The following is a 14,027-nucleotide window of genomic DNA, read 5'->3' on the forward strand; positions in this document are numbered from 1 at the left end:
AGAATATCACGGATATTTGCAGAGCTTTTTGAGATGTTATAGTAATAAAATAATGACTTGGATCACATTATTGAGGAGTTTGGTGATAAAACGAGTGATCAGTCGGAGATTTATCAGTATGCATGACTATGAAGAGGTATGTGAAAAATACAGTGAACAAGGGGCGGGGCTCGGCTGGAGATGCAGTACTGATGTCGCTTAGCATTGCAATGCCCTTTAAACCGGATTTACTCTGAAAAAATATATATTTTAAACAGCGCGTGCAAAAATTAATTGTACCTGACATGCCTGACAGGCACTGAATAAATGGAATGCAAAGGGTTAAACCTGTTTTACTCAGGAAAAAAAAAATTTAAACAGCGCGTGTGAAAATAAATTGGACCTAAAGCGCCTAACAAGCGCTGAATAAATGGACAGCTAAGGGTTAAATATGCCATGTTGAAGGTACAGGACAGGATGTTCTGTTAGAGCAAAGAGTTGAGTTGGCTCTGTGGCAGCGGGTGCAGTGTGTGGAACGTCGGAGGGGCGCCTATTTGTAGTTGCTTGCAGGAGGAGGAAAGACAGGTTCAGCCGACACAGCTTCACTACTGTAGAGTCTAAACATTTGCTAGAAAGCAAAAACACTAGACATGCAATTGGGGTTTAAAATAGGAAAATTAGTAATGATAGACATTAATTAAGCAGCCCAACTCCTGCCTGGAATCTTGCAGGAAGGCTAACATTTGTATTAACTTTAAAAAGAAAATGAGAAATGCAGCCTGTAAAATAGATGTATGTATTCGTGGAGCCACAGTTACGTTTTATAAGCCAATACTGTTTGTAAAACATATAATTGAAAACTTTTCACATAAAACATACAAAACTTTTTTTTTTTTTTTTAATTGAAATAGGATATACAGGAATTGTTCACTGTTACTAACTCATTATAATTCGTTGTAAAATTCATATTGACACTCGTTAGCACTTTTATGTTCCCAATTGTAAAAAATGTGTGTGTAGTTACAGACACCTTTTTCTGTGCACGTGCAGCTCACTGCAGCTTCTCCTTGGCTTGACAGTACTTCTAGTGTAGCAAAACACTCCTGCAGTTTGTGTTTCTCTTCTAGCCATTCTATACATCTATCTTCAAGAACTCTTCAAATAAAAAAGGGGCAGATGGGAATTTGTTAGGACACATAAAACATAACCACATGTTGCCATTTGCTACAACAATGCAGTGAAAGCACTCAAATAGCTGTGTTTTGGTACAACTGTAATGCTGCCGTCAGTGAAATGCAATGCCAGACAGTGGATAAAAATTATTTGCTGGGCTCAAAACTTTGGCTTCTCACTATCAAATATAAATTGCACTTTGGTTGTAGCTGTGGTGAGTGATTATTGATGAATATTTTAAAGGCCTATTTTTACGACTAGCTAAATATTTGCAAGTTCTGAATAATTCAATATGTAAACCTCTAGAGATTCCAACTGTGAATTGTAACAATTTATCAATTACTTTGTGGAATGCTTTAAAAAGTAAGTTTTAAACTGCAGGAAATCTATAAAACCACAGAGAGAATTATAAAACAGAAATAAATTAACAATATTGAACAAAATAGCCACATTTCTGATTGAAATGTTACTAAATGCTTCATTTTAACAACATTACCACGTTATGTTTTTAGTGGTTGCCTGTTTAACCGATTTTTCTTTAAGTTTCCCCTCTACAGGGTTCAAAAAACCTCTTCCTTTACTACTTCCTATGATACAATCTCTTACATGGTCCACCAAGTTGACTGTCTTGCTTTACCAAGGAAACACACCACAGGAAGCAAACAGCAATGCTTGTACAACTTAAATAAACATTTTTCTATATATTAGATAACCAGTTGTGCAGTTGATAATGTGATTAAGAAGTAATAAAACTGATTTTAAAACTTTGGTTTAACATCCACACAAGTCACCATTTTCAAAAGTAGCTGCTGCTGTACACTTTCTATTGAAGGTTTGTCATAAACCAATAATCACCTCAACCTCTTGTATGTATTTATGCATGTTCAAGGACACAACAACAACAACAACAACTGAAAGTGACAGATATTTCAAAGTCTTAAATGAGGAAGGACATCAGTTTTAAAATAAATGCCCTTCTTAGATTACACTGTTTTTGTTTTTTTTTCTTCAAGTTCAGCTCTATGACAAATGTATTCGTTTAGGGTCAATAAAAATGCTTCAAGTATTTGGCTCATCCGTTTGAACGCGAGGCAGATTTCACAAGTAATAAAAACAGAATTAAGGGTGTACTTTTCTGCTTCCTGCTGTGCCTTTTCTGCTTGGCTTCTTGCATTTCGTATTTCCTCTTTTATTCGTTCCAGCATTTAACACAGTTTCAGATTGGTATCAAGTAAGTCGCTTTCTGAATGTGACAGTGCTGTCACTTCAATTTGGAGGTCATGTTTTTGCTGTTAAGAAAGAAAATGTCATAAAATATTTTAAATTGTATAAATATATGATATCCCAATACTAGTGTATACTGTCAGACCATGCTCATGCATATGGTAAAAGTAATCACATATAGCAATTAACCATGAACTATCACCCTCATATTATAGACACTGTTTTCTTGATTGTACAGTAGGACTGCTTGCTGTAGATTCAATAACAACATTTGATTTATATAGCACCTTTCCCAAGGCACTTTACAAGATTTACACACTAAAAATCAAAGCAGTTTCAAGTAAATATAAGAGTCAAGTGCTTTCTGTCATTTTATATTTATTCTTTGATCTAATCTTGATGGTATACATTTTGGTTCGTTATTCGGAATGTAATAAATTAATATTCCAGGTAACGGTACAGTGGGGGAACCTGTATAAACATAGCTTAGTATAAGTTTGACATAAACAGACTTAAAAACCTTGGAAATGTAAATACTAATAATACTTCATGGCAAAAAAGATCTTTGGTTATTTTGTGGAACACCTCTGGACCTATTATATAAACAGACCTTTGTAAACCATACCTGTCTAAGACCGACATTCCCATTTTTCTCTCTCTCCAGCTCTTCTAGGAGAAGCCCTTGTTGTTGCACTTTGGCCCTGAAAGTTAGATACAAAACATATTAATGCAGAACTTTTTGGCAAGGGAATTCATACTATAAAGGCATTTTGTTCCTTAAAATAGAATAAGAAATGTTTCAAGAAAGATGAAGTACAAGTAGACATTTTGTCAAGGACTATGTCTGAGTAGTCAAATTCATTTATAGCTATCTAAGTTTTTGGGCTTCCTTTTTTTTGTTGACTCTTCAGTTAATTGCACAGCCTGCATTTTCTCCTCCCACTGTTCATTTTCTGAACATCCTGCAGCTTCCTCTACTGTTTTCTACTGCTCCAAGTCAGCAACTTGGTTTTCCAACTCCTGCCTAAATCAATGAGAAAGGGTTGCCTATAAAAGTAAGGTAAAATGTTTGTGTGCTGCCTTGTGTGAAGACTAAGGCCTCTGTTTGAAGCTGGGAGTAAACTATGTAGCCTGTCCGGGGAAAATTTTAAAAAGCTACTATGTGTAACCCTGTATGTCCTATGTAAAACTTACTTTTGTGAACAAGCGTTTTGTTTGAGTCAGTGTTTAATCTGTGAATAAAAGTGTGCAGAAAGTGGTTAAACCTGGTGAAGCCCTCAGCCAAGGCTGGTTTGCACACTTAAACACAGCTGACCCAGACACCAGAACTGTAAGTTTAAGCACTTTCTGCACACTTTTATTCACACAGATTAAACACTAGGACAAAACAAAAACACTAACTCCTCCAAGGAGTACCATCTAAACTTTCACAATTCCTTACTATACAACGGGACGGCTAAGCTGTTAACCGGTTACAAAACACACTTGTTCACAGACAAGTTTTACATAGGGTTACACACAATACCTTTAAAGTTATCCCCACACAGGTTACAAAGTTTACTCCCAGGCTTCACACAGACAACACACAAACATTTTACCCTGCTTTTATAGGCAGGTGTTTCCCATCCTGGCTCTGATTCTAACCCCAAGGCATACTGGGGGATGTAGTCCTATACTATACCAAGGACTACATCTCTACATCTTCTGCCACACAAATTACAAAAACACAATGTGCACAAACTTACATTAGTTCCATAATAGTTCCTTTAAGAAACATAAGGTATTGTAACCACTCTGTACTTCTTAAAATTGTACGAGAGAATATTTCTAAACGGTTTGATTGAATACTGAGAGAATCACTTGGTTCTTCTAGAACAGAACAATCTCGTTCACAAGCTGATGTGAAACACTGAAACAGAGAAAGATGCTGCCCTGGCTGGCACTTCACTGGGTTTATACTCCATTCAGCATGGGTTAGGACAGAGACTTCACCATTTACAAAGTCAGTCCTGTAACGAAGCAGAACAATCACCATCTGTTTTACTTTTTCTGATTGATCGGTCCCATGAGGAACAGATGTACAGCAATATGTGACAAAGCCAAGTGATTTTGTTTTGCTATTGCTATGTAAACAGGCATTTATAATTGAGTATCTTACTTTTCATCTTGAACTGCTGTAAGTTTTTGAAATTCTTCCTCTCTGATTGCATGAACTTTGCGTATCAGCTCGGATTCCTTTTCTGCTATGTGCTTCTTGTGCCTTTCAATTGTGGTCTTCAGGATTTCAATATGAGACTGTAGTCCTGTCCGAGCAAAAAAAAAAAAAAAAAGGTCCAATGAAAAAAAAAGGTATGGAACACTCTGCTTCTAACAAGGTATTGTGGTCCAGTCAAGGACTTTGATTACATCAAATCCTAAATTAGTTCAGTGACACCTAGCTGTTTCAAATACAATTATCAGGACTGGAATGGATACTGAGGGCCAGAGTTGGTTTAGGCTTTCAAATAAAAAAAAGTATTTGAAATTGTGAAAAACAAATCAGACAGATGAAAGCAAAGTGGCCTCCATATTCCCCAATATTATGATACATTCAATAATCAATTAAAACCCTATATTAGGAAGTGTGATACATGCTCATGTGAATTAAAGTGTGCCTGCCTCGATTTTATCCAACAGGAGAGAAAGAGGTTTATAAAGGCATTAGGAGCCATGCTTAGCAGCTGGTTACTCAAGTATTCTCTGTCTAGTTCTTATCTGGAAATCTAATTTAAACATTGCAGTAATAAATTCCACAAAAATTCAAGTAAACTTGAAACTGACATTTGAAACAGCCCAGAATTGTATGTAACACATTAGTTATTACAAGTAATATAAATATTTATTTATTTATTTATTTGTAATACATAGTGATTTTTTTATAGACTTAAAATATATTTTGTGCCCATATTGTTATCAAAATTAATATGACTATGAATGTTTCATATGTTTTATGTACATATATACAGTGTCAACAGGGGAGGTCAAATTATACAGATGGGGTTAAATTAAAGGAGCTATCCCACTGGGAAATAGTAAGAGTGAACCAAACATTTTAATGAGTTTGGAAACAGGCCAATAACCCCAAAAGGTACTGGGCTATAATAAATGGTTAACTTTATCAATATCTCTAAATGTGAGGGCTTTGTTTTCTTTGAATTGCTTAATTAATAATGTTGTACAATTAACAGACATACTACATTTTAAAAATCCACTCATTTATTTGTATTAAATTCTGTATATGTTCTAATTATTTGATTGGTTCCTGAATTCATGTCTGGTAACGTAAACAACATACAGTATATTTTCTCAAAGTACAAATGGGTATTATTGGGTTAAACAATGATAAAATGTTTAGGTTTACTGAAGCATATTCAGTAATATTCTTAATATATTAACCTTAAATGGTTTTGTCTGAAGAATGTGTATAATTGTTTGGTTTAATGTATAGCTTTTACTGTATGTATAGACGTTTATCTTTCTCACATTTAATGTTAGATGGCAAGTTAAAACCACACCTACACTGCTGCTTTTAACTGAAACTAATTTGACAAATGATAAACAAAGAGAGATCACAGAACAAACAAATAAAATGAAGTGACAATCGCTGCTAGTACGGCACATTTCAGAATCAGGTTAAAAAGGAAACCTTTTTTTGTTTGTTTGTTTGTTTTTTTATTCACCCACCTCAGATTCATATCTGATTTTATTTTCTTCTAATATGTACATGTGTGCCGCCTCCTGGTGTTCAAATTCAGATTTTAGAAAATGTGTAATCATAACGAAGTTTGTTGTAGTCTGACCTGTACTTTTCTACTTCCTACAAAGAAAACAGTTTTGAAAACCCAATCCACAGTACAATAAAAACAAAAACACAAAACTGAATTAACCCTTTCATGAAATATTGTTTTATTTCGGAAGAAAATGGCATCGTCATGAGACTATCGTGCATTTATTTGTATCTGTCTCTATATGAAGTCCCCATAAGTAGCATGATATAGTAAAATACAGTGGCTAGGGTGGTAGAGCTAATTATGTAATTGATGTTTTCTAAAATTAAAATGTCTGTAAAGCAGTATAGTTTTAAATGAGTTAGTCAGTAAATGACATGCAAAATAAGAAACTGATATGGCATGCATTAGGAGAAAGCTTCAACACTGCGGAGTATCTTATGCTTTTGAAAGCATAAAATAATAAAATCATTTACATTTCTAATAGCAACTTATGTCTATGGCCATCTTTCTGTCAAGTCTTGAAAAGGTTAAGGGCATGATTAACACAGGATATAACAACTAACCTCATCAAGTCTACTAAATCGCTCTCTCACTGGCACCTCTAGCTCCTGCTGAATTTGACCTCTTAATATTTCTAGCTTCTGTGGTGTGATGACCTGTAAAAGAGAAAGGCTGCCATTTCAAAAAACCTTTGCTTCATGTGCCATCTCACATGTTAGAAAAAAAAAACTTGTGTGGTTATTTGGTTATCAGTGTAACTGTGCATAAAGATCTGCAATGTTTTACTGCAGTTTATGCATCAGACTTATTTTTTACATCTTGCAGGTCTGCTTTACCTGCATCTTCAGCTCCTCTAGCTCTCTGGTTTTATCCAACATCTCCCCACGCAGCTCAGCAAGCAGCAACTGAAATTTATCATGGACACAGTTTCTTAGCCAACATGCGTTTCAGATCATGTTGAGCCTTTGTGTACTCGTCCTGTAACCTATTAAAACAATTACAAGACGTCTTAATTGGGTCCTTAATGCACACAAATGTTTTTGCGGTCACTTGCATTACTTCTCTTTCTTGCATACTGACTTCCATAGAAATGTGCTGTACAGAAATAGAACTACAGCCCTGGCAGAAAACAACAATTTAGCAATGCTCAACTTAAATGTTTCACCATCATCATGTGGACAGCATTGCAAAACAAAATGTAAGGCTGAAATTAAAGACAGACAGACAGTACACACACACACACACACACACACACACACACACACACACACACACACACACACACACACAAACACAAATATATATATATACACACACACACACAAAATATATATATATATATATATATATATATACATACATACACACATACACACACACACACACCAATACGAGTAATTACTCAATAAGAGTAATTTTAGGAAAGCCTAAATTAAACTAATACATTAGTCATTATGAGTGCATTGGATCTCTAAAACGTCACTTGTGTATTAAGCTAAAAATGTACTCTACAGACATCTTAAAAAAAAAAAAAAAAAAAAAAAAAAAAACATTGTACAAACTTAGGTTTGGTAAAAGAATGAATAACAATGAAACAGCTGGCACTATGCATCAATGCCTTACCTTGTGTGTTTAGCTTTAAGTGCTTTGTAATTTGTTTTGTGGTGCTCGCATTTCATTCTTTCATCAATCAGTATTTTTTGAAGCTCCGTATCTGACCCTCCCAAACCTACAGGGTTCTTACTTAAACAATCCATCATTGGAAGTAAAGGAGCAGTACGTGCCAGAACAGGATTCAACAAGCCAGAAGTCACTATGATCTCTCAACAGGGTTGTCAATAATGGGCCCCGGCCCCACCTCTCCATCTGATGCTACACCAGAGGCACTCAATTACCTGTTGCAAAAAAAAAAAAAAAAAAAAAACCCACACAAAATGAAGCACTATATATAAAATCACGGTGAACTGTGTTAATACAAGTTTTAATTAAATTCATTTAATGCTTGAGCAATCGTAGGGATACCATTCTGGACTGATCCCCAACCAAAATGAATAAAAAAACAACACACATAGTGTTTAACAGACAGTTTACGTTGCACCTTAATGCACTGCCATAAACGGTATGTGGGTACACAAGAGCACCCGTGAAAATAAAAACAAAGAACGGATGAGGACACAAGAGCCCCCGTGAAAATATGGTGCGATAGCTAGTGAATTTGTTGTCTTGGCAACAGCCCAGCGCGATCACACTTTACATTTACAGACCTGCTGCATTTGCTAATATTAAGAAGCGTGTAACGTTCCTTTTCCTTAATTCGTTTCAATAAATGTCTGGAGAGCCTTAACCGTGACTAACTCATAACTGATATACGAAAGGAATCAATACCCAACGCCTGAATATTTGAGACAGTTTCTTTGTTGTCAGTCTACAGTTACAAAGTAAACTGGGCTACTTCGTTTGCCAAATATGTTGATTTACACTAAAAGACATGTAACGTTTACATGAAAATAACGATAAAAGATATCTATTCTAGTAAGATGATAAGGAACAGTAACTGTACGACACGTTAACTTCAGACGTACGTGCTTTATATTAGCAGATATTCAGTTAGACGCAGAAACGTATATAACCCTTCATATATGCGTTTTATTGTGTTATTTGTTGCGGCAGTGCAGTATGGTTGTGACAGCTTCACAAAGTTCAGGTATTTAAAAATGACTCTTTTCCTCCCACCGTTGCACAACCCAGAAACCCCACCCTAAACTAAAAAATATGACATGTAATATTTTACCACATTTCTAATGTAATGCTTAATCAGACAATAACAACGACACATCTTGTCACATTTGCCTTGTCTGAATAAGCTTCAGTTCCAGATATCTAACTTCTTTGAACCAACAACAACCAATCCTTTCGTACAGGAACTCCAAAACCGAACAGCATCACGGGACCACCTAATGTCTTCGGCAAACACGCAGAGCAACCAAGAGAAAAAAGCAGCAGAAAACAATGTCAGCAGCATCTAGCGGACGTATTTTAACAACATGCACATTTTGCCTTTTTATTCACACCAAAAATATGTATTATTATTATTATTATTATTATTATTATTATTATTATTATTATTATTATTAAATGTTAAATAGATGAAACCAGCTGTTCACAAACAGTTGATTAACATACCTCCAGAGATTTCACTGCAACCTGGCCTTGGCCAATTCCCGCACCTGTATTGTCTGAACATTTTCTGCCTGTGCTCCTGCGTTGTCCCTCTCAGCCTGTAACTCAGCGATGTCTGCTTCCAGGCTCCTTAACTTTTGTAACAGCTGAGCCTTTTCTCTTGCTGTCTCTAGAAGGATCACCTAAACTGTTTAGATCTGATGTTTGGCTGCTTGTGACAGTACAGCTAAAGCTGAAGCCTGCCAAGTGTGTACTCCTGCAGAATGAGGTAAAGTACCTGGGGCACATTTTAACTCTTCTGAGACATTGTAGTTCCTGTCATTAAATTGGGCAACAGTAGAGAAGTTTAATGAATACTTTGCTGTCTTTCCTTTTGACCAAGTTAAGTGCTATGGAGCAACAGTGGGCAGCCCAGGTAAGAAACTATCAATTTGACTTGACTGAAGAAGGAGAGCTATTGACAGGGCCCACTGAGACAAAGGTAACTCATGAGGCTGTTCATGCTTGCTTGCATGTATTTGTGCAGCCATGAACTTCAACACTTCATCACTGCCTACACACCAGAATAATGAAGTAGAGTGGAGAGTAAGGATCCTGTGCATAAAAAGGGACCTTATCGTGGTGAGAGAGTAAGTGAACCCCCCCCCCCCCCCCCCCCCCCCCCCCCCCCCACCCCCCCCCCCCCCCCCCCCCCCCCCCCCCCCCCCCCCCCCCCCCCCCCCCCCCCCCCCCCAGCGAGCTCCCAGCATATCTGGTCTGTGAAGGGGGTCTGAACCCAGGTTTTATGATTGCTCACTGCACAGCTGCATCCTTGGGTAAGTGGAAGCAAATGCATACATCAGTGCTTTGCTGTTCAGTTATTTCTATAGAGCTACTTGCAGTGTTACCAATCCGAATCAAACATGATTTCTGGTTAAAGTTTAAGCATTACTACCTCATGTCTTTTTCAGGCCATGGATTAAGGACCGCTTCAAGGCTCCAGATATCGAAGCTGCTCACAAGCTGCTTTTAGACCAAAAGGCAAGTTATTGATATTACATACTGTATTTGTACTGGAAGTCAAAGATTCTATGTGGGTGATACACTTTGTTGCCATGAAAGTGAATGTCATATGCAAACCATGATGAAGAAGGACATGCTTTCCTAAAATGATTGATAACAAAGTGGCTAAATTAGCATGTTCTGTGTCCCCAACAGGTGTGGAAAGCAGTACACCCTTACACGGAAAAGTTTAGACTGGATCTCAGTCCCGAGTCTGACTGTGCCTGTTTCCCCTGATTCGTCTGGAAAAGCCACCCACTACTGACACGCCACAGACTGTTACTTACCTACAGCTGTAAACTAGGAAATAATATATTTAGATTTAATCTGTGAAAACATAAGGGAATTTGCTTTTAATTTCAAAGTATTGTATACATTTTGTCTCCATTACTTGTACTGTTTGTTTGAGTCTTATCATGTGTGTTTTCTGTGTTAAAATAAAAGTCTAAAGCCCAGGGCTGCTTGAAATTCAATAGTCATGTACTCATGAGATGACTTGACCATGTAATCTCACTAAACCCTTTAGTCTTACATTGATAAAGTAAGAAGCCCTTGTGGATACTTAAGAAAGCTAGCAGTCAGGTTTGTGGCTATGAACCTTCCCAAGCCAAAAAAAAAAAAATTTGAATAATGTGATGACGAACAAAAACCGATAGCACGAATGACACATGGTTCAGAGAATAATCCCTTTTTTAAATAAAAAAAAACTCTACGTTCTACCATTCTACAACACTTTTAAATATATAAAAGATTAGTGAAAGGAATTAGCACACAAATCACTGATTGTTTGTAATGTATTGGTTTAGCGATCCTTTCAATCAACAACTTACTGGGCTTCAAAAACTGTAATGGGAAAGGAATTTTTCATAAACACGATTCCCTAAAAAGTTATGGGGATCAGGGCAGCATTATCCTAATGCAGCACTTTTCCTCACTAACCCTAGAATTACATTTTATTTATGGTGCCACTATTATAGTGGCTTTTAAAAGGTTTGTTTTGCCAACACAAACTATAATAATGGTGTGCCATTATTTAATGCTAACACTGCATCAAATTGTGTTTGTTTAATCCTATGGAATGGGATAATGTAAACTAAAACCAACATAAAGCACCAGAGGACACACTGCCAAAACACCACAATGCTCACACACTATCAGAACCACGCTTTAAACAAGCAGCCCTGCTGATAACTGATTTTGCTTACTATTTGTTTTTCCTGTATCGCTACAAAATGTCTCTACCATTGAATTGCAATTCATGTTCAGTATTTTACCAGCAGAGGGCAAACCAAGTACAGAAATCAAGGTTTGATTATTTTATTTGGTCTTTTATAGGGGGGAAAAAAATTGTAATTACAATAATGTTAAAAACCTGCATGGATTTTTGTAAGCAAGAGAAGTATAGTATACCATGTAGCTTTATAAATATTACAGAACACAGGACAGTACAATAACACTAGCCCTTGATGTCTCATTTGTCCCATTCAAAACAGATACTGGGTTAAGGTCATTATTTTTCTATATATATAAAAAAAAAAAAACTGTACTGAGAGCTGTGTGGCGCTGAAAGCCACTCAGTCAGAAGCCCAGAGTAATACAATTAAATCTGAGCGGAGCGTGAATCTGGGTTACTTATATAAGGTCTTTATATAATATTTCAGCATATTCAAGCTGAATCTATTGTAGTCTAAGTAAAAGGTATGCTCCATTTTGTTAAGAATAAATCTAAAATCTATAAGAGGAAAACAAAAAAACATGGTTTTGCTATGCTTTGGGATTTTATCATTTAGGACAGATCCATTTTAAAGCGTACAACATAGCAAATACTTTGACGAGGAAGAAATTGACAAGTGTGTTTGAAATGACAAACCTGAACAGTGCTGCAAAACTAGGCAATCTTGCAGCTCTGCTCAAAATCTATTCTGACATATCAAGCATTTATAATTAGTTTTGAAATGTGTTTTTTTTTTATTGTTCATAATGAATTAACCCTGATTAGATGTTCGGCAGAGTAACCTATCACTGATTATTAAGATAGCAATGACTTTATATAAGTCTGCATAAAATGTGTTTCTTATTTAAAGCATTTATTTAAAAAATGTATTTACAGCATTCCATTAAGAACAATTATACAATTCATACCCTCCCCCTCGACAAACACACAAACTGTACATGTAGATAGAGAAAACAGTGAAAACATTTATTCTCAATTATAAAATTTGTAATTTTACAAAAAATACAATCCAAAACAAATTCCTATTCTTTAAAATTAGCTCAAACAACAAGGCAACATCCATATTTGTTCTATACATCTCATATCCCCTACAGTCAGTTCACTGGTCCACATCTTTGGTTATGTCACTATATGTTTAAAATAGGGTCATAGTATAGATTACTATAATGGATGTACATAAACCATCAACATGTACAAATCAGGATTTCAAATTAGACTCCCAATTGCATAGCAGTTTGAGCCCTTCCGGGTGTTAATGGGAGCTTAACTAGCCACTAGGGGTCGTAGTTTTCGGTTTTGTTTTGTTTTTTGTGCCGACTCCAATCATTCAAACTCTTGGAAAAGAGTTGATTGTGAAACAAGTTGGCTTTTGTTTTTCTCCCATAAGTTGATCTAGACTGGTTCTTTTTCATTGGTAATGTAAAAAAAAGTAAAATAGTATTAAAAGGGAGCTCCTTATTTTTTATTCAAACCGAATGCAAACAGAGTGTGACGTTACATTGATTTAATTAAATCGTAATTAAGAGGAAACTAGTATTTTTGCAATGAGTCATTAAGATTTTAAACCCGGGAAAAGTAATTTAACTGAACTCACTTTTTTTGTTTGTTTTGAATTGAAAATAAGGAGCTGCTTTTGCTTTTGTTTTTGTTTTTTTGTTTTTTTTTAAACATTATCAATGAAACAGAATCATCGTCTCTTTCAAGTTACGGGAGAAAAAACAAAAGTGATCTTGTTTCACAATCAATGCTTTTCCAAGAGTTTAATGAGATGGAGTCAGTTCAGTATAACTTTAAAAGGGGCATTATGGGACCAAAAGTAAAGTAAAACCCAAAAGGCTGCTCCATATATATATATATAATATATATCATATATTATATAGATATATATATATATCTATATATTATATATATAACCACCACAGTAAATATTTATAAAATGTTTATCAAATCATAATTATATCAAATTTTTGATCAAAATTTTACATAAAGTGACAATACATTAAAGTACATTTTGTAAAGCATGCTGAACTACCACAATATACCACACAGTTTTACCACAGTCATCTTATCATAAGAGTGGGAATACTGCAGTTACATTTTCAGGAATGAAAACCTGACCATCTACATGGTAAAACAGGAACAAGCACATTGCTAACATTGTCTTTGTGCCAGAGAAACATATTTACCCCCAGTAAAAACATTCTCGATTTAGAAAGTATACTTAACTGTGGCTTAAACAAATATGGTTGGTTTTTACAGACCCTTATTATTGATTACTTTACCTACATTAGGCAGACCAAGATTAGTGCTTGGAGGCCTGTGAAACCAGCCCATTGGAATAAAAAAAACATTTCTCAAAAAGTTTGACAATTTAAAAGTAATTCTAGGACAGAAAATAAATAAATAACACTATAAACAGAAACTAA

The 14,027-nt window shown here is 35.6% G+C and overlaps 1 long non-coding RNA gene across 1 annotated transcript; it reads right to left on the reverse strand.

Annotated features, from left to right (window-relative positions):
- Window positions 1-959: 959 nt before the first annotated feature.
- LOC121319821 lies at window positions 960-5,205 on the reverse strand. The gene is made up of 3 exons (XR_005950754.1): window positions 4,535-5,205; window positions 3,002-3,077; window positions 960-2,441 (listed from the first exon to the last, which is right to left on the reverse strand). It is a non-coding gene; the product is annotated as an uncharacterized LOC121319821 (long non-coding RNA).
- Between the last annotated feature and the right edge of the window lie 8,822 nt (window positions 5,206-14,027).

Source organism: Polyodon spathula, chromosome 8 (genome assembly GCF_017654505.1).
Source record: "Polyodon spathula isolate WHYD16114869_AA chromosome 8, ASM1765450v1, whole genome shotgun sequence".
Taxonomy (NCBI): domain Eukaryota; kingdom Metazoa; phylum Chordata; class Actinopteri; order Acipenseriformes; family Polyodontidae; genus Polyodon; species Polyodon spathula.